Raw genomic sequence first — 18,041 nt, 5'->3', positions numbered from 1 at the left:
GGCAGAGGGTTCAAGAAAAGTACATGCTCCTGGTGAGGCTCGAACTCACAACCTCGGCATTGCTTCGCTGCATACTGCTGTATAAGTACCACACGCTAACCGATTGCGCCACAGGAGCCTGATACATTGATTAGCATATTTTGCACAAACATAGATGTACCATATTCGGTCCGAGTCAGTCCGACAATTGACCGACCTGGCTAACTCAGACGGTAGAGCATGAGACTCTTAATCTCGTATTCGTGGGTTCAAACCACAAATGGGGTGATTCTTTTCTGAGCCGAAGCACCAACACACTTCGCAAACAGCCATCCGCTTGGACTTTCGAGCAGTCTCGCCACCCTGCATTGCTGACTTGTCAGGCATAGCTGGTGATACAGAAGACTATGAATTTGAATACTAGCTTTGCCTGCACTCTGACCTGTTATCTCAATGACTTATACTGCTGTATAAGTAAAACAGGCTAACCAATTGCACCACAGGATCCATTAACAACACTCTCACTGATCACCATATTTTCCACAAACGGAGCTGTACGATAATCGGACCAGGTCAATATTACCGCTGAGATGCCTGGTTAGCTCAGTCGGTAGAGCATGACACTCTTAATCTCAGGGTCAGAAAACTAAGGATTTTAATACTAGCTGTGCCTGCACTCTGACCTGTTATCTCAATGACATACTTATGTAATGTCCTCCTAAATGTTTTGAAAAATGCTCCTTTTCTGGACAATAAATAGACAGGCAGAGGGTTCAAGAAAAGTACATGCTCCTGGTGAGGCTCGAACTCACAACCTCGGCATTGCTTCGCTGCATACTGCTGTATAAGTACCACACGCTAACCGATTGCGCCACAGGAGCCTGATACATTGCTTAGCATATTTTGCACAAACATAGATGTACCATATTCGGTCCGAGTCAGTCCGACAATTGACCGACCTGGCTAACTCAGACGGTAGAGCATGAGACTCTTAATCTCGTATTCGTGGGTTCAAACCACAAATGGGGTGATTCTTTTCTGAGCCGAAGCACCAACACACTCGCAAACAGCCATCCGCAAACAGCCATCCGCATTGGACTTTCGAAGCAGTCTCGCCACCCTGCATTGCTGACTTGTCAGGCATAGCTGGTGATACAGAAGACTATGAATTTGAATACTAGCTTTGCCTGCACTCTGACCTGTTATCTCAATGACATACTTATGTAATGTCCTCCTAAATGTTTTGAAAAATGCTGCTTTCTACAATAAAAACAGGCAGAGGGTTCAAGAATTACATGCTCCTGGTGAGGATCCATTAACAACACCTCATTGATCACCATACTGCTGTATTACCCACAAACCGAGCTGCCACAGGAGCCTGATACATTGATTAGTCATATTTTGCACAAACATAGATGTACCATATTAATCGTCCAGTCAGTCCGACAATTGACCGATTTTAATAACTCAGACGGTAGAGCATGAGACTCTTAATCTCGACGTGGGTTCAAACCACAAATGGGGTGATTCTTTTGTGATGTCCTCACTAAATGTTTTGCAAACAGCCATCCGCTTGGACTTTGGAGCAGTCTAGACACCCAGCATTGCTGACTTGTCAGGCATAGCTGGTGATACAGAAGACTATGAATTTGAATACTAGCTTTGCCTGCACTCTGACCTGTTATCTCAATGACTTATACTGCTGTATAAGTAAAACAGGCTAACCAATTGCACCACAGGATCCATTAACAACACTCTCACTGATCACCATATTTTCCACAAACGGAGCTGTACGATAATCGGACCAGGTCAATATTACCGCTGAGATGCCTGGTTAGCTCAGTCGGTAGAGCATGAGACTCTTAATCTCAGGGTCAGAAAACTAAGGATTTTAATACTAGCTGTGCCTGCACTCTGACCTGTTATCTCAATGACATACTTATGTAATGTCCTCCTAAATGTTTTGAAAAATGCTCCTTTTCTGGACAATAAATAGACAGGCAGAGGGTTCAAGAAAAGTACATGCTCCTGGTGAGGCTGAACTCACAACCTCAGGCATTGCTGCTGCATACTGCTGTATAAGTACCACACGCTAACCGATTGCGCCACAGGAGCCTGATACATTGATTAGCATATTTTCTCAAACATAGATGTACCACTATTCGGTATCAGTCCGACAATTGACGACCTGGCTAACTCAGAATAGAGCATGAGGATCCATTCGTGGGTTCAAACCACAAATGGGGTGATTATTTTCTGAGCCGAAGCACCAACACAATCGCAAACAGCCATCCGCTTGGACCGCTGAGATGCCTGGTCTACAGAAGCCACCCTGCATTGCTGACTTGTCATGACACTCTTAATCTCAGGTGTACAGAAGACTATGAATTTGAATACTAGCTTTGCCTGCACTCTGACTAAGGATTTTAATACTAGCTGTGCCTGACCTGTTATCTCAATGACATACTTATGTAATGTCCTCCTAAATGTTTTGAAAAATGCTCCTTTTCTGGACAATAAATAGACAGGCAGAGGGTTCAAGAAAAGTACATGCTCCTGGTGAGGCTCGAACTCACAACCTCGGCATTGCTTCGCTGCATACTGCTGTATAAGTACCACACGCTAACCGATTGCGCCACAGGAGCCTGATACATTGATTAGCATATTTTGCACAAACATAGATGTACCATATTCGGTCCGAGTCAGTCCGACAATTGACCGACCTGGCTAACTCAGACGGTAGAGCATGAGACTCTTAATCTCGTATTCGTGGGTTCAAACCACAAATGGGGTGATTCTTTTCTGAGCCGAAGCACCAACACACTTCGCAAACAGCCATCCGCTTGGACTTTCGAGCAGTCTCGCCACCCTGCATTGCTGACTTGTCAGGCATAGCTGGTGATACAGAAGACTATGAATTTGAATACTAGCTTTGCCTGCACTCTGACCTGTTATCTCAATGACTTATACTGCTGTATAAGTAAAACAGGCTAACCAATTGCACCACAGGATCCATTAACAACACTCTCACTGATCACCATATTTTCCACAAACGGAGCTGTACGATAATCGGACCAGGTCAATATTACCGCTGAGATGCCTGGTTAGCTCAGTCGGTAGAGCATGACACTCTTAATCTCAGGGTCAGAAAACTAAGGATTTTAATACTAGCTGTGCCTGCACTCTGACCTGTTATCTCAATGACATACTTATGTAATGTCCTCCTAAATGTTTTGAAAAATGCTCCTTTTCTGGACAATAAATAGACAGGCAGAGGGTTCAAGAAAAGTACATGCTCCTGGTGAGGCTCGAACTCACAACCTCTGCATTGCTTCGCTGCATACTGCTGTATAAGTACCACACGCTAACCGATTGCGCCACAGGAGCCTGATACATTGATTAGCATATTTTGCACAAACATAGATGTACCATATTCGGTCCGAGTCAGTCCGACAATTGACCGACCTGGCTAACTCAGACGGTAGAGCATGAGACTCTTAATCTCGTATTCGTGGGTTCAAACCACAAATGGGGTGATTCTTTTCTGAGCCGAAGCACCAACACACTTCGCAAACAGCCATCCGCTTGGACTTTCGAGCAGTCTCGCCACCCTGCATTGCTGATTTGTCAGGCATAGCTGGTGATACAGAAGACTATGAATTTGAATACTAGCTTTGCATGCACTCTGACCTGTTATCTCAATGACATACTTATGTAATGTCCTCCTAAATGTTTTGAAAAATGCTCCTTTTCTGGACAATAAATAGACAGGCAGAGGGTTCATTAACAGTACATGCTCCTGGTGAGGCTGAACTCACAACCTATTTTCCTGCATACTGCTGTATAAGTACCACACGCTAACCGGCCACAGGAGCCTGATACATTGATTAGCATATTTTGCACAAACATAGATGTACCATATTCGGTCCGAGTCAGTCAGACAATTGACCGACCTGGCTAACTCAGACGGTAGAGCATGAGACTCTTAATCTCGTATTCGTGGGTTCAAACCACAAATGGGGTGATTCTTTCTGAATGTTTTGCAAACAGCCATCCGCTTGGACTTTCGAGCAGTCTCGCCACCCTGCATTGCTGACTTGTCAGGCATAGCTGGTGATACAGAAGACTATGAATTTGAATACTAGCTTTGCCTGCACTCTGACCTGTTATCTCAATGACTTATACTGCTGTATAAGTAAAACAGGCTAACCAATTGCACCACAGGATCCATTAACAACACTCTCACTGATCACCATATTTTCCACAAACGGAGCTGTACGATAATCGGACCAGGTCAATATTACCGCTGAGATGCCTGGTTAGCTCAGTCGGTAGAGCATGAGACTCTTAATCTCAGGGTCAGAAAACTAAGGATTTTAATACTAGCTGTGCCTGCACTCTGACCTGTTATCTCAATGACATACTTATGTAATGTCCTCCTAAATGTTTTGAAAAATGCTCCTTTTCTGGACAATAAATAGACAGGCAGAGGGTTCAAGAAAAGTACATGCTCCTGGTGAGGCTCGAACTCACAACCTCGGCATTGCTGTTATCGCTGCATACTGCTGTATAAGTACCACACGCTAACCGATTGCGCCACAGGAGCCTGATACATTGATTAGCATATTTTGCACAAACATAGAGCTGTACCATCGGACCAGGTCCGAGTCAGTCCGACAATTGACCGACCTGGCTAACTCAGACGGTAGAGCATGAGACTCTTAAATCTCAGGGTTCAAACCACAAATGGGGTGATTCTTTTCTGAGGATTTTCGCAAAAGCCATCCGCTTGGACTTTCGAGCAGTCTCGCCACCCTGCATTGCTGACTTGTGACCTGATACTAGCTTTGCCTGCACTCTGAAGACTATCTGAATACTAGCTTTAACAACACTCTGCACTCTGACCTGTTATCTCAATGACTAGCTGTGCCTGCACTCTGACCTGTTATCTCAATGACATACTTATGTAATGTCCTCCTAAATGTTTTGAAAAATGCTCCTTTTCTGGACAATAAATAGACAGGCAGAGGGTTCAAGAAAAGTACATGCTCCTGGTGAGGCTCGAACTCACAACCTGAGGCATTGCATTGCTTCGCTGCATACTGCTGTATAAGTACCACACGCTAACCGATTGCGCCACAGGAGCCTGATACATTGATTAGCATATTTTGCACAAACATAGATGTACCATATTCGGTCCGAGTCAGTCCGACAATTGACCGACCTGGCTAACTCAGACGGTAGAGCATGAGACTCTTAATCTCGTATTCGTGGGTTCAAACCACAAATGGGGTGATTCTTTTCTGAGCCGAAGCACCAACACACTTCGCAAACAGCCATCCGCTTGGACTTTCGAGCAGTCTCGCCACCCTGCATTGCTGACTTGTCAGGCATAGCTGGTGATACAGAAGACTATGAATTTGAATACTAGCTTTGCCTGCACTCTGACCTGTTATCTCAATGACTATACTGCTGTACTGCTGTATAAGTAAAACAGGCTAACCAATTGCACCACAGGATCCATTAACAACACTCTCACTGATCACCATATTTTCCACAAACGGAGCTGTACGATAATCGGACCAGGTCAATATTACCGCTGAGATGCCTGGTTAGCTCAGTCGGTAGAGCATGACACTCTTAATCTCAGGGTCAGAAAACTAAGGATTTTAATACTAGCTGTGCCTGCACTCTGACCTGTTATCTCAATGACATACTTATGTAATGTCCTCCTAAATGTTTTGAAAAATGCTCCTTTTCTGGACAATAAATAGACAGGCAGAGGGTTCAAGAAAAGTACATGCTCCTGGTGAGGCTCGAACTCACAACCTCGGCATTGCTTCGCTGCATACTGCTGTATAAGTACCACACGCTAACCGATTGCGCCACAGGAGCCTGATACATTGATTAGCATATTTTGCACAAACATAGATGTACCATATTCGGTCCGAGTCAGTCCGACAATTGACCGACCTGGCTAACTCAGACGGTAGAGCATGAGACTCTTAATCTCGTATTCGTGGGTTCAAACCACAAATGGGGTGATTCTTTTCTGAGCCGAAGCACCAACACACTTCGCAAACAGCCATCCGCTTGGACTTTCGAGCAGTCTCGCCACCCTGCATTGCTGACTTGTCAGGCATAGCTGGTGATACAGAAGACTATGAATTTGAATACTAGCTTTGCCTGCACTCTGACCTGTTATCTCAATGACTTATACTGCTGTATAAGTAAAACAGGCTAACCAATTGCACCACAGGATCCATTAACAACACTCTCACTGATCACCATATTTTCCACAAACGGAGCTGTACGATAATCGGACCAGGTCAATATTACCGCTGAGATGCCTGGTTAGCTCAGTCGGTAGAGCATGACACTCTTAATCTCAGGGTCAGAAAACTAAGGATTTTAATACTAGCTGTGCCTGCACTCTGACCTGTTATCTCAATGACATACTTATGTAATGTCCTCCTAAATGTTTTGAAAAATGCTCCTTTTCTGGACAATAAATAGACAGGCAGAGGGTTCAAGAAAAGTACATGCTCCTGGTGAGGCTCGAACTCACAACCTCGGCATTGCTTCGCTGCATACTGCTGTATAAGTACCACACGCTAACCGATTGCGCCACAGGAGCCTGATACATTGATTAGCATATTTTGCACAAACATAGATGTACCATATTCGGTCCGAGTCAGTCCGACAATTGACCGACCTGGCTAACTCAGACGGTAGAGCATGAGACTCTTAATCTCGTATTCGTGGGTTCAAACCACAAATGGGGTGATTCTTTTCTGAGCCGAAGCACCAACACACTTCGCAAACAGCCATCCGCTTGGACTTTCGAGCAGTCTCGCCACCCTGCATTGCTGACTTGTCAGGCATAGCTGGTGATACAGAAGACTATGAATTTGAATACTAGCTTTGCCTGCACTCTGACCTGTTATCTCAATGACTTATACTGCTGCTGTATAAGTAAAACAGGCTAACCAATTGCACCACAGGATCCATTAACAACACTCTCACTGATCACCATATTTTCCACAAACGGAGCTGTACGATAATCGGACCAGGTCAATATTACCGCTGAGATGCCTGGTTAGCTCAGTCGGTAGAGCATGACACTCTTAATCTCAGGGTCAGAAAACTAAGGATTTTAATACTAGCTGTGCCTGCACTCTGACCTGTTATCTCAATGACATACTTATGTAATGTCCTCCTAAATGTTTTGAAAAATGCTCCTTTTCTGGACAATAAATAGACAGGCAGAGGGTTCAAGAAAAGTACATGCTCCTGGTGAGGCTCGAACTCACAACCTCGGCATTGCTTCGCTGCATACTGCTGTATAAGTACCACACGCTAACCGATTGCGCCACAGGAGCCTGATACATTGATTAGCATATTTTGCACAAACATAGATGTACCATATTCGGTCCGAGTCAGTCCGACAATTGACCGACCTGGCTAACTCAGACGGTAGAGCATGAGACTCTTAATCTCGTATTCGTGGGTTCAAACCACAAATGGGGTGATTCTTTTCTGAGCCGAAGCACCAACACACTTCGCAAACAGCCATCCGCTTGGACTTTCGAGCAGTCTCGCCACCCTGCATTGCTGACTTGTCAGGCATAGCTGGTGATACAGAAGACTATGAATTTGAATACTAGCTTTGCCTGCACTCTGACCTGTTATCTCAATGACTTATACTGCTGTATAAGTAAAACAGGCTAACCAATTGCACCACAGGATCCATTAACAACACTCTCACTGATCACCATATTTTCCACAAACGGAGCTGTACGATAATCGGACCAGGTCAATATTACCGCTGAGATGCCTGGTTAGCTCAGTCGGTAGAGCATGACACTCTTAATCTCAGGGTCAGAAAACTAAGGATTTTAATACTAGCTGTGCCTGCACTCTGACCTGTTATCTCAATGACATACTTATGTAATGTCCTCCTAAATGTTTTGAAAAATGCTCCTTTTCTGGACAATAAATAGACAGGCAGAGGGTTCAAGAAAAGTACATGCTCCTGGTGAGGCTCGAACTCACAACCTCGGCATTGCTTCGCTGCATACTGCTGTATAAGTACCACACGCTAACCGATTGCGCCACAGGAGCCTGATACATTGATTAGCATATTTTGCACAAACATAGATGTACCATATTCGGTCCGAGTCAGTCCGACAATTGACCGACCTGGCTAACTCAGACGGTAGAGCATGAGACTCTTAATCTCGTATTCGTGGGTTCAAACCACAAATGGGGTGATTCTTTTCTGAGCCGAAGCACCAACACACTTCGCAAACAGCCATCCGCTTGGACTTTCGAGCAGTCTCGCCACCCTGCATTGCTGACTTGTCAGGCATAGCTGGTGATACAGAAGACTATGAATTTGAATACTAGCTTTGCCTGCACTCTGACCTGTTATCTCAATGACTTATACTGCTGTATAAGTAAAACAGGCTAACCAATTGCACCACAGGATCCATTAACAACACTCTCACTGATCACCATATTTTCCACAAACGGAGCTGTACGATAATCGGACCAGGTCAATATTACCGCTGAGATGCCTGGTTAGCTCAGTCGGTAGAGCATGACACTCTTAATCTCAGGGTCAGAAAACTAAGGATTTTAATACTAGCTGTGCCTGCACTCTGACCTGTTATCTCAATGACATACTTATGTAATGTCCTCCTAAATGTTTTGAAAAATGCTCCTTTTCTGGACAATAAATAGACAGGCAGAGGGTTCAAGAAAAGTACATGCTCCTGGTGAGGCTCGAACTCACAACCTCGGCATTGCTTCGCTGCATACTGCTGTATAAGTACCACACGCTAACCGATTGCGCCACAGGAGCCTGATACATTGATTAGCATATTTTGCACAAACATAGATGTACCATATTCGGTCCGAGTCAGTCCGACAATTGACCGACCTGGCTAACTCAGACGGTAGAGCATGAGACTCTTAATCTCGTATTCGTGGGTTCAAACCACAAATGGGGTGATTCTTTTCTGAGCCGAAGCACCAACACACTTCGCAAACAGCCATCCGCTTGGACTTTCGAGCAGTCTCGCCACCCTGCATTGCTGACTTGTCAGGCATAGCTGGTGATACAGAAGACTATGAATTTGAATACTAGCTTTGCCTGCACTCTGACCTGTTATCTCAATGACTTATACTGCTGTATAAGTAAAACAGGCTAACCAATTGCACCACAGGATCCATTAACAACACTCTCACTGATCACCATATTTTCCACAAACGGAGCTGTACGATAATCGGACCAGGTCAATATTACCGCTGAGATGCCTGGTTAGCTCAGTCGGTAGAGCATGACACTCTTAATCTCAGGGTCAGAAAACTAAGGATTTTAATACTAGCTGTGCCTGCACTCTGACCTGTTATCTCAATGACATACTTATGTAATGTCCTCCTAAATGTTTTGAAAAATGCTCCTTTTCTGGACAATAAATAGACAGGCAGAGGGTTCAAGAAAAGTACATGCTCCTGGTGAGGCTCGAACTCACAACCTCGGCATTGCTTCGCTGCATACTGCTGTATAAGTACCACACGCTAACCGATTGCGCCACAGGAGCCTGATACATTGATTAGCATATTTTGCACAAACATAGATGTACCATATTCGGTCCGAGTCAGTCCGACAATTGACCGACCTGGCTAACTCAGACGGTAGAGCATGAGACTCTTAATCTCGTATTCGTGGGTTCAAACCACAAATGGGGTGATTCTTTTCTGAGCCGAAGCACCAACACACTTCGCAAACAGCCATCCGCTTGGACTTTCGAGCAGTCTCGCCACCCTGCATTGCTGACTTGTCAGGCATAGCTGGTGATACAGAAGACTATGAATTTGAATACTAGCTTTGCCTGCACTCTGACCTGTTATCTCAATGACTTATACTGCTGTATAAGTAAAACAGGCTAACCAATTGCACCACAGGATCCATTAACAACACTCTCACTGATCACCATATTTTCCACAAACGGAGCTGTACGATAATCGGACCAGGTCAATATTACCGCTGAGATGCCTGGTTAGCTCAGTCGGTAGAGCATGACACTCTTAATCTCAGGGTCAGAAAACTAAGGATTTTAATACTAGCTGTGCCTGCACTCTGACCTGTTATCTCAATGACATACTTATGTAATGTCCTCCTAAATGTTTTGAAAAATGCTCCTTTTCTGGACAATAAATAGACAGGCAGAGGGTTCAAGAAAAGTACATGCTCCTGGTGAGGCTCGAACTCACAACCTCGGCATTGCTTCGCTGCATACTGCTGTATAAGTACCACACGCTAACCGATTGCGCCACAGGAGCCTGATACATTGATTAGCATATTTTGCACAAACATAGATGTACCATATTCGGTCCGAGTCAGTCCGACAATTGACCGACCTGGCTAACTCAGACGGTAGAGCATGAGACTCTTAATCTCGTATTCGTGGGTTCAAACCACAAATGGGGTGATTCTTTTCTGAGCCGAAGCACCAACACACTTCGCAAACAGCCATCCGCTTGGACTTTCGAGCAGTCTCGCCACCCTGCATTGCTGACTTGTCAGGCATAGCTGGTGATACAGAAGACTATGAATTTGAATACTAGCTTTGCCTGCACTCTGACCTGTTATCTCAATGACTTATACTGCTGTATAAGTAAAACAGGCTAACCAATTGCACCACAGGATCCATTAACAACACTCTCACTGATCACCATATTTTCCACAAACGGAGCTGTACGATAATCGGACCAGGTCAATATTACCGCTGAGATGCCTGGTTAGCTCAGTCGGTAGAGCATGACACTCTTAATCTCAGGGTCAGAAAACTAAGGATTTTAATACTAGCTGTGCCTGCACTCTGACCTGTTATCTCAATGACATACTTATGTAATGTCCTCCTAAATGTTTTGAAAAATGCTCCTTTTCTGGACAATAAATAGACAGGCAGAGGGTTCAAGAAAAGTACATGCTCCTGGTGAGGCTCGAACTCACAACCTCGGCATTGCTTCGCTGCATACTGCTGTATAAGTACCACACGCTAACCGATTGCGCCACAGGAGCCTGATACATTGATTAGCATATTTTGCACAAACATAGATGTACCATATTCGGTCCGAGTCAGTCCGACAATTGACCGACCTGGCTAACTCAGACGGTAGAGCATGAGACTCTTAATCTCGTATTCGTGGGTTCAAACCACAAATGGGGTGATTCTTTTCTGAGCCGAAGCACCAACACACTTCGCAAACAGCCATCCGCTTGGACTTTCGAGCAGTCTCGCCACCCTGCATTGCTGACTTGTCAGGCATAGCTGGTGATACAGAAGACTATGAATTTGAATACTAGCTTTGCCTGCACTCTGACCTGTTATCTCAATGACTTATACTGCTGTATAAGTAAGTAAAACAGGCTAACCAATTGCACCACAGGATCCATTAACAACACTCTCACTGATCACCATATTTTCCACAAACGGAGCTGTACGATAATCGGACCAGGTCAATATTACCGCTGAGATGCCTGGTTAGCTCAGTCGGTAGAGCATGACACTCTTAATCTCAGGGTCAGAAAACTAAGGATTTTAATACTAGCTGTGCCTGCACTCTGACCTGTTATCTCAATGACATACTTATGTAATGTCCTCCTAAATGTTTTGAAAAATGCTCCTTTTCTGGACAATAAATAGACAGGCAGAGGGTTCAAGAAAAGTACATGCTCCTGGTGAGGCTCGAACTCACAACCTCGGCATTGCTTCGCTGCATACTGCTGTATAAGTACCACACGCTAACCGATTGCGCCACAGGAGCCTGATACATTGATTAGCATATTTTGCACAAACATAGATGTACCATATTCGGTCCGAGTCAGTCCGACAATTGACCGACCTGGCTAACTCAGACGGTAGAGCATGAGACTCTTAATCTCGTATTCGTGGGTTCAAACCACAAATGGGGTGATTCTTTTCAGAGCCGAAGCACCAACACACTTCGCAAACAGCCATCCGCTTGGACTTTCGAGCAGTCTCGCCACCCTGCATTGCTGACTTGTCAGGCATAGCTGGTGATACAGAAGACTATGAATTTGAATACTAGCTTTGCCTGCACTCTGACCTGTTATCTCAATGACTTATACTGCTGTATAAGTAAAACAGGCTAACCAATTGCACCACAGGATCCATTAACAACACTCTCACTGATCACCATATTTTCCACAAACGGAGCTGTACGATAATCGGACCAGGTCAATATTACCGCTGAGATGCCTGGTTAGCTCAGTCGGTAGAGCATGACACTCTTAATCTCAGGGTCAGAAAACTAAGGATTTTAATACTAGCTGTGCCTGCACTCTGACCTGTTATCTCAATGACATACTTATGTAATGTCCTCCTAAATGTTTTGAAAAATGCTCCTTTTCTGGACAATAAATAGACAGGCAGAGGGTTCAAGAAAAGTACATGCTCCTGGTGAGGCTCGAACTCACAACCTCGGCATTGCTTCGCTGCATACTGCTGTATAAGTACCACACGCTAACCGATTGCGCCACAGGAGCCTGATACATTGATTAGCATATTTTGCACAAACATAGATGTACCATATTCGGTCCGAGTCAGTCCGACAATTGACCGACCTGGCTAACTCAGACGGTAGAGCATGAGACTCTTAATCTCGTATTCGTGGGTTCAAACCACAAATGGGGTGATTCTTTTCTGAGCCGAAGCACCAACACACTTCGCAAACAGCCATCCGCTTGGACTTTCGAGCAGTCTCGCCACCCTGCATTGCTGACTTGTCAGGCATAGCTGGTGATACAGAAGACTATGAATTTGAATACTAGCTTTGCCTGCACTCTGACCTGTTATCTCAATGACTTATACTGCTGTATAAGTAAAACAGGCTAACCAATTGCACCACAGGATCCATTAACAACACTCTCACTGATCACCATATTTTCCACAAACGGAGCTGTACGATAATCGGACCAGGTCAATATTACCGCTGAGATGCCTGGTTAGCTCAGTCGGTAGAGCATGACACTCTTAATCTCAGGGTCAGAAAACTAAGGATTTTAATACTAGCTGTGCCTGCACTCTGACCTGTTATCTCAATGACATACTTATGTAATGTCCTCCTAAATGTTTTGAAAAATGCTCCTTTTCTGGACAATAAATAGACAGGCAGAGGGTTCAAGAAAAGTACATGCTCCTGGTGAGGCTCGAACTCACAACCTCGGCATTGCTTCGCTGCATACTGCTGTATAAGTACCACACGCTAACCGATTGCGCCACAGGAGCCTGATACATTGATTAGCATATTTTGCACAAACATAGATGTACCATATTCGGTCCGAGTCAGTCCGACAATTGACCGACCTGGCTAACTCAGACGGTAGAGCATGAGACTCTTAATCTCGTATTCGTGGGTTCAAACCACAAATGGGGTGATTATTTTCTGAGCCGAAGCACCAACACACTTCGCAAACAGCCATCCGCTTGGACTTTCGAGCAGTCTCGCCACCCTGCATTGCTGACTTGTCAGGCATAGCTGGTGATACAGAAGACTATGAATTTGAATACTAGCTTTGCCTGCACTCTGACCTGTTATCTCAATGACTTATACTGCTGTATAAGTAAAACAGGCTAACCAATTGCACCACAGGATCCATTAACAACACTCTCACTGATCACCATATTTTCCACAAACGGAGCTGTACGATAATCGGACCAGGTCAATATTACCGCTGAGATGCCTGGTTAGCTCAGTCGGTAGAGCATGACACTCTTAATCTCAGGGTCAGAAAACTAAGGATTTTAATACTAGCTGTGCCTGCACTCTGACCTGTTATCTCAATGACATACTTATGTAATGTCCTCCTAAATGTTTTGAAAAATGCTCCTTTTCTGGACAATAAATAGACAGGCAGAGGGTTCAAGAAAAGTACATGCTCCTGGTGAGGCTCGAACTCACAACCTCGGCATTGCTTCGCTGCATACTGCTGTATAAGTACCACACGCTAACCGATTGCGCCACAGGAGCCTGATACATTGATTAGCATATTTTGCACAAACATAGATGTACCATATTCGGTCCGAGTCAGTCCGACAATTGACCGACCTGGCTAACTCAGACGGTAGAGCATGAGACTCTTAATCTCGTATTCGTGGGTTCAAACCACAAATGGGGTGATTCTTTTCTGAGCCGAAGCACCAACACACTTCGCAAACAGCCATCCGCTTGGACTTTCGAGCAGTCTCGCCACCCTGCATTGCTGACTTGTCAGGCATAGCTGGTGATACAGAAGACTATGAATTTGAATACTAGCTTTGCCTGCACTCTGACCTGTTATCTCAATGACTTATACTGCTGTATAAGTATAAGTAAAACAGGCTAACCAATTGCACCACAGGATCCATTAACAACACTCTCACTGATCACCATATTTTCCACAAACGGAGCTGTACGATAATCGGACCAGGTCAATATTACCGCTGAGATGCCTGGTTAGCTCAGTCGGTAGAGCATGACACTCTTAATCTCAGGGTCAGAAAACTAAGGATTTTAATACTAGCTGTGCCTGCACTCTGACCTGTTATCTCAATGACATACTTATGTAATGTCCTCCTAAATGTTTTGAAAAATGCTCCTTTTCTGGACAATAAATAGACAGGCAGAGGGTTCAAGAAAAGTACATGCTCCTGGTGAGGCTCGAACTCACAACCTCGGCATTGCTTCGCTGCATACTGCTGTATAAGTACCACACGCTAACCGATTGCGCCACAGGAGCCTGATACATTGATTAGCATATTTTGCACAAACATAGATGTACCATATTCGGTCCGAGTCAGTCCGACAATTGACCGACCTGGCTAACTCAGACGGTGAGCATGAGACTCTTAATCTCGTATTCGTGGGTTCAAACCACAAATGGGGTGATTCTTTTCTGAGCCGAAGCACCAACACACTTCGCAAACAGCCATCCGCTTGGACTTTCGAGCAGTCTCGCCACCCTGCATTGCTGACTTGTCAGGCATAGCTGGTGATACAGAAGACTATGAATTTGAATACTAGCTTTGCCTGCACTCTGACCTGTTATCTCAATGACTTATACTGCTGTATAAGTAAAACAGGCTAACCAATTGCACCACAGGATCCATTAACAACACTCTCACTGATCACCATATTTTCCACAAACGGAGCTGTACGATAATCGGACCAGGTCAATATTACCGCTGAGATGCCTGGTTAGCTCAGTCGGTAGAGCATGACACTCTTAATCTCAGGGTCAGAAAACTAAGGATTTTAATACTAGCTGTGCCTGCACTCTGACCTGTTATCTCAATGACATACTTATGTAATGTCCTCCTAAATGTTTTGAAAAATGCTCCTTTTCTGGACAATAAATAGACAGGCAGAGGGTTCAAGAAAAGTACATGCTCCTGGTGAGGCTCGAACTCACAACCTCGGCATTGCTTCGCTGCATACTGCTGTATAAGTACCACACGCTAACCGATTGCGCCACAGGAGCCTGATACATTGATTAGCATATTTTGCACAAACATAGATGTACCATATTCGGTCCGAGTCAGTCCGACAATTGACCGACCTGGCTAACTCAGACGGTAGAGCATGAGACTCTTAATCTCGTATTCGTGGGTTCAAACCACAAATGGGGTGATTCTTTTCTGAGCCGAAGCACCAACACACTTCGCAAACAGCCATCCGCTTGGACTTTCGAGCAGTCTCGCCACCCTGCATTGCTGACTTGTCAGGCATAGCTGGTGATACAGAAGACTATGAATTTGAATACTAGCTTTGCCTGCACTCTGACCTGTTATCTCAATGACTTATATGACTTATACTGCTGTATAAGTAAAAACAGGCTAACCAATTGCACCACAGGATCCATTAACAACACTCTCACTGATCACCATATTTTCCACAAACGGAGCTGTACGATAATCGGACCAGGTCAATATTACCGCTGAGATGCCTGGTTAGCTCAGTCGGTAGAGCATGACACTCTTAATCTCAGGGTCAGAAAACTAAGGATTTTAATACTAGCTGTGCCTGCACTCTGACCTGTTATCTCAATGACATACTTATGTAATGTCCTCCTAAATGTTTTGAAAAATGCTCCTTTTCTGGACAATAAATAGACAGGCAGAGGGTTCAAGAAAAGTACATGCTCCTGGTGAGGCTCGAACTCACAACCTCGGCATTGCTTCGCTGCATACTGCTGTATAAGTACCACACGCTAACCGATTGCGCCACAGGAGCCTGATACATTGATTAGCATATTTTGCACAAACATAGATGTACCATATTCGGTCCGAGTCAGTCCGACAATTGACCGACCTGGCTAACTCAGACGGTAGAGCATGAGACTCTTAATCTCGTATTCGTGGGTTCAAACCACAAATGGGGTGATTCTTTTCTGAGCCGAAGCACCAACACACTTCGCAAACAGCCATCCGCTTGGACTTTCGAGCAGTCTCGCCACCCTGCATTGCTGACTTGTCAGGCATAGCTGGTGATACAGAAGACTATGAATTTGAATACTAGCTTTGCCTGCACTCTGACCTGTTATCTCAATGACTTATACTGCTGTATAAGTAAAACAGGCTAACCAATTGCACCACAGGATCCATTAACAACACTCTCACTGATCACCATATTTTCCACAAACGGAGCTGTACGATAATCGGACCAGGTCAATATTACCGCTGAGATGCCTGGTTAGCTCAGTCGGTAGAGCATGACACTCTTAATCTCAGGGTCAGAAAACTAAGGATTTTAATACTAGCTGTGCCTGCACTCTGACCTGTTATCTCAATGACATACTTATGTAATGTCCTCCTAAATGTTTTGAAAAATGCTCCTTTTCTGGACAATAAATAGACAGGCAGAGGGTTCAAGAAAAGTACATGCTCCTGGTGAGGCTCGAACTCACAACCTCGGCATTGCTTCGCTGCATACTGCTGTATAAGTACCACACGCTAACCGATTGCGCCACAGGAGCCTGATACATTGATTAGCATATTTTGCACAAACATAGATGTACCATATTCGGTCCGAGTCAGTCCGACAATTGACCGACCTGGCTAACTCAGACGGTAGAGCATGAGACTCTTAATCTCGTATTCGTGGGTTCAAACCACAAATGGGGTGATTCTTTTCTGAGCCGAAGCACCAACACACTTCGCAAACAGCCATCCGCTTGGACTTTCGAGCAGTCTCGCCACCCTGCATTGCTGACTTGTCAGGCATAGCTGGTGATACAGAAGACTATGAATTTGAATACTAGCTTTGCCTGCACTCTGACCTGTTATCTCAATGACTTATACTGCTGTATAAGTAAAACAGGCTAACCAATTGACCACAGGATCCATTAACAACACTCTCACTGATCACCATATTTTCCACAAACGGAGCTGTACGATAATCGGACCAGGTCAATATTACCGCTGAGATGCCTGGTTAGCTCAGTCGGTAGAGCATGACACTCTTAATCTCAGGGTCAGAAAACTAAGGATTTTAATACTAGCTGTGCCTGCACTCTGACCTGTTATCTCAATGACATACTTATGTAATGTCCTCCTAAATGTTTTGAAAAATGCTCCTTTTCTGGACAATAAATAGACAGGCAGAGGGTTCAAGAAAAGTACATGCTCCTGGTGAGGCTCGAACTCACAACCTCGGCATTGCTTCGCTGCATACTGCTGTATAAGTACCACACGCTAACCGATTGCGCCACAGGAGCCTGATACATTGATTAGCATATTTTGCACAAACATAGATGTACCATATTCGGTCCGAGTCAGTCCGACAATTGACCGACCTGGCTAACTCAGACGGTAGAGCATGAGACTCTTAATCTCGTATTCGTGGGTTCAAACCACAAATGGGGTGATTCTTTTCTGAGCCGAAGCACCAACACACTTCGCAAACAGCCATCCGCTTGGACTTTCGAGCAGTCTCGCCACCCTGCATTGCTGACTTGTCAGGCATAGCTGGTGATACAGAAGACTATGAAT

General features: G+C 44.7%; 23 non-coding genes across 23 annotated transcripts; all 23 read right to left on the bottom strand.

Annotated features, from left to right (window-relative positions):
- Positions 1–24: 24 nt before the first annotated feature.
- On the bottom strand, positions 25–118 carry trnai-uau. Its single transcript has 2 exons — positions 81–118; positions 25–60 (listed from the first exon to the last, which is right to left on the bottom strand). It is a non-coding gene; the product is annotated as a tRNA-Ile (tRNA).
- Positions 119–766: 648 nt separating this feature from the next.
- On the bottom strand, positions 767–860 carry trnai-uau. Its single transcript has 2 exons — positions 823–860; positions 767–802 (listed from the first exon to the last, which is right to left on the bottom strand). It is a non-coding gene; the product is annotated as a tRNA-Ile (tRNA).
- A 1,670-nt stretch (positions 861–2,530) lies between these two features.
- trnai-uau lies at positions 2,531–2,624 on the bottom strand. The gene is made up of 2 exons: positions 2,587–2,624; positions 2,531–2,566 (listed from the first exon to the last, which is right to left on the bottom strand). It is a non-coding gene; the product is annotated as a tRNA-Ile (tRNA).
- Positions 2,625–3,272: 648 nt separating this feature from the next.
- Positions 3,273–3,366, bottom strand: trnai-uau. The gene is made up of 2 exons: positions 3,329–3,366; positions 3,273–3,308 (listed from the first exon to the last, which is right to left on the bottom strand). It is a non-coding gene; the product is annotated as a tRNA-Ile (tRNA).
- A 1,121-nt stretch (positions 3,367–4,487) lies between these two features.
- On the bottom strand, positions 4,488–4,585 carry trnai-uau. The gene is made up of 2 exons: positions 4,548–4,585; positions 4,488–4,523 (listed from the first exon to the last, which is right to left on the bottom strand). It is a non-coding gene; the product is annotated as a tRNA-Ile (tRNA).
- A 440-nt stretch (positions 4,586–5,025) lies between these two features.
- trnai-uau lies at positions 5,026–5,125 on the bottom strand. Its single transcript has 2 exons — positions 5,088–5,125; positions 5,026–5,067 (listed from the first exon to the last, which is right to left on the bottom strand). It is a non-coding gene; the product is annotated as a tRNA-Ile (tRNA).
- Positions 5,126–5,780: 655 nt separating this feature from the next.
- Positions 5,781–5,874, bottom strand: trnai-uau. Its single transcript has 2 exons — positions 5,837–5,874; positions 5,781–5,816 (listed from the first exon to the last, which is right to left on the bottom strand). It is a non-coding gene; the product is annotated as a tRNA-Ile (tRNA).
- A 648-nt stretch (positions 5,875–6,522) lies between these two features.
- On the bottom strand, positions 6,523–6,616 carry trnai-uau. Its single transcript has 2 exons — positions 6,579–6,616; positions 6,523–6,558 (listed from the first exon to the last, which is right to left on the bottom strand). It is a non-coding gene; the product is annotated as a tRNA-Ile (tRNA).
- Positions 6,617–7,267: 651 nt separating this feature from the next.
- On the bottom strand, positions 7,268–7,361 carry trnai-uau. Its single transcript has 2 exons — positions 7,324–7,361; positions 7,268–7,303 (listed from the first exon to the last, which is right to left on the bottom strand). It is a non-coding gene; the product is annotated as a tRNA-Ile (tRNA).
- Positions 7,362–8,009: 648 nt separating this feature from the next.
- Positions 8,010–8,103, bottom strand: trnai-uau. The gene is made up of 2 exons: positions 8,066–8,103; positions 8,010–8,045 (listed from the first exon to the last, which is right to left on the bottom strand). It is a non-coding gene; the product is annotated as a tRNA-Ile (tRNA).
- A 648-nt stretch (positions 8,104–8,751) lies between these two features.
- Positions 8,752–8,845, bottom strand: trnai-uau. The gene is made up of 2 exons: positions 8,808–8,845; positions 8,752–8,787 (listed from the first exon to the last, which is right to left on the bottom strand). It is a non-coding gene; the product is annotated as a tRNA-Ile (tRNA).
- A 648-nt stretch (positions 8,846–9,493) lies between these two features.
- On the bottom strand, positions 9,494–9,587 carry trnai-uau. The gene is made up of 2 exons: positions 9,550–9,587; positions 9,494–9,529 (listed from the first exon to the last, which is right to left on the bottom strand). It is a non-coding gene; the product is annotated as a tRNA-Ile (tRNA).
- Positions 9,588–10,235: 648 nt separating this feature from the next.
- trnai-uau lies at positions 10,236–10,329 on the bottom strand. Its single transcript has 2 exons — positions 10,292–10,329; positions 10,236–10,271 (listed from the first exon to the last, which is right to left on the bottom strand). It is a non-coding gene; the product is annotated as a tRNA-Ile (tRNA).
- Positions 10,330–10,977: 648 nt separating this feature from the next.
- trnai-uau lies at positions 10,978–11,071 on the bottom strand. The gene is made up of 2 exons: positions 11,034–11,071; positions 10,978–11,013 (listed from the first exon to the last, which is right to left on the bottom strand). It is a non-coding gene; the product is annotated as a tRNA-Ile (tRNA).
- A 652-nt stretch (positions 11,072–11,723) lies between these two features.
- On the bottom strand, positions 11,724–11,817 carry trnai-uau. Its single transcript has 2 exons — positions 11,780–11,817; positions 11,724–11,759 (listed from the first exon to the last, which is right to left on the bottom strand). It is a non-coding gene; the product is annotated as a tRNA-Ile (tRNA).
- A 648-nt stretch (positions 11,818–12,465) lies between these two features.
- On the bottom strand, positions 12,466–12,559 carry trnai-uau. The gene is made up of 2 exons: positions 12,522–12,559; positions 12,466–12,501 (listed from the first exon to the last, which is right to left on the bottom strand). It is a non-coding gene; the product is annotated as a tRNA-Ile (tRNA).
- A 648-nt stretch (positions 12,560–13,207) lies between these two features.
- On the bottom strand, positions 13,208–13,301 carry trnai-uau. Its single transcript has 2 exons — positions 13,264–13,301; positions 13,208–13,243 (listed from the first exon to the last, which is right to left on the bottom strand). It is a non-coding gene; the product is annotated as a tRNA-Ile (tRNA).
- A 648-nt stretch (positions 13,302–13,949) lies between these two features.
- trnai-uau lies at positions 13,950–14,043 on the bottom strand. Its single transcript has 2 exons — positions 14,006–14,043; positions 13,950–13,985 (listed from the first exon to the last, which is right to left on the bottom strand). It is a non-coding gene; the product is annotated as a tRNA-Ile (tRNA).
- Positions 14,044–14,697: 654 nt separating this feature from the next.
- Positions 14,698–14,791, bottom strand: trnai-uau. Its single transcript has 2 exons — positions 14,754–14,791; positions 14,698–14,733 (listed from the first exon to the last, which is right to left on the bottom strand). It is a non-coding gene; the product is annotated as a tRNA-Ile (tRNA).
- A 647-nt stretch (positions 14,792–15,438) lies between these two features.
- trnai-uau lies at positions 15,439–15,532 on the bottom strand. Its single transcript has 2 exons — positions 15,495–15,532; positions 15,439–15,474 (listed from the first exon to the last, which is right to left on the bottom strand). It is a non-coding gene; the product is annotated as a tRNA-Ile (tRNA).
- A 658-nt stretch (positions 15,533–16,190) lies between these two features.
- On the bottom strand, positions 16,191–16,284 carry trnai-uau. Its single transcript has 2 exons — positions 16,247–16,284; positions 16,191–16,226 (listed from the first exon to the last, which is right to left on the bottom strand). It is a non-coding gene; the product is annotated as a tRNA-Ile (tRNA).
- Positions 16,285–16,932: 648 nt separating this feature from the next.
- trnai-uau lies at positions 16,933–17,026 on the bottom strand. Its single transcript has 2 exons — positions 16,989–17,026; positions 16,933–16,968 (listed from the first exon to the last, which is right to left on the bottom strand). It is a non-coding gene; the product is annotated as a tRNA-Ile (tRNA).
- A 647-nt stretch (positions 17,027–17,673) lies between these two features.
- Positions 17,674–17,767, bottom strand: trnai-uau. The gene is made up of 2 exons: positions 17,730–17,767; positions 17,674–17,709 (listed from the first exon to the last, which is right to left on the bottom strand). It is a non-coding gene; the product is annotated as a tRNA-Ile (tRNA).
- Between the last annotated feature and the right edge of the window lie 274 nt (positions 17,768–18,041).

This window comes from Oncorhynchus gorbuscha, unplaced genomic scaffold (assembly GCF_021184085.1).
Source record: "Oncorhynchus gorbuscha isolate QuinsamMale2020 ecotype Even-year unplaced genomic scaffold, OgorEven_v1.0 Un_scaffold_1978, whole genome shotgun sequence".
NCBI lineage: Eukaryota > Metazoa > Chordata > Actinopteri > Salmoniformes > Salmonidae > Oncorhynchus > Oncorhynchus gorbuscha.
Note: the sequence above shows the minus strand (reverse complement) of the source record. Positions and strands in the feature narration are given on the sequence as shown.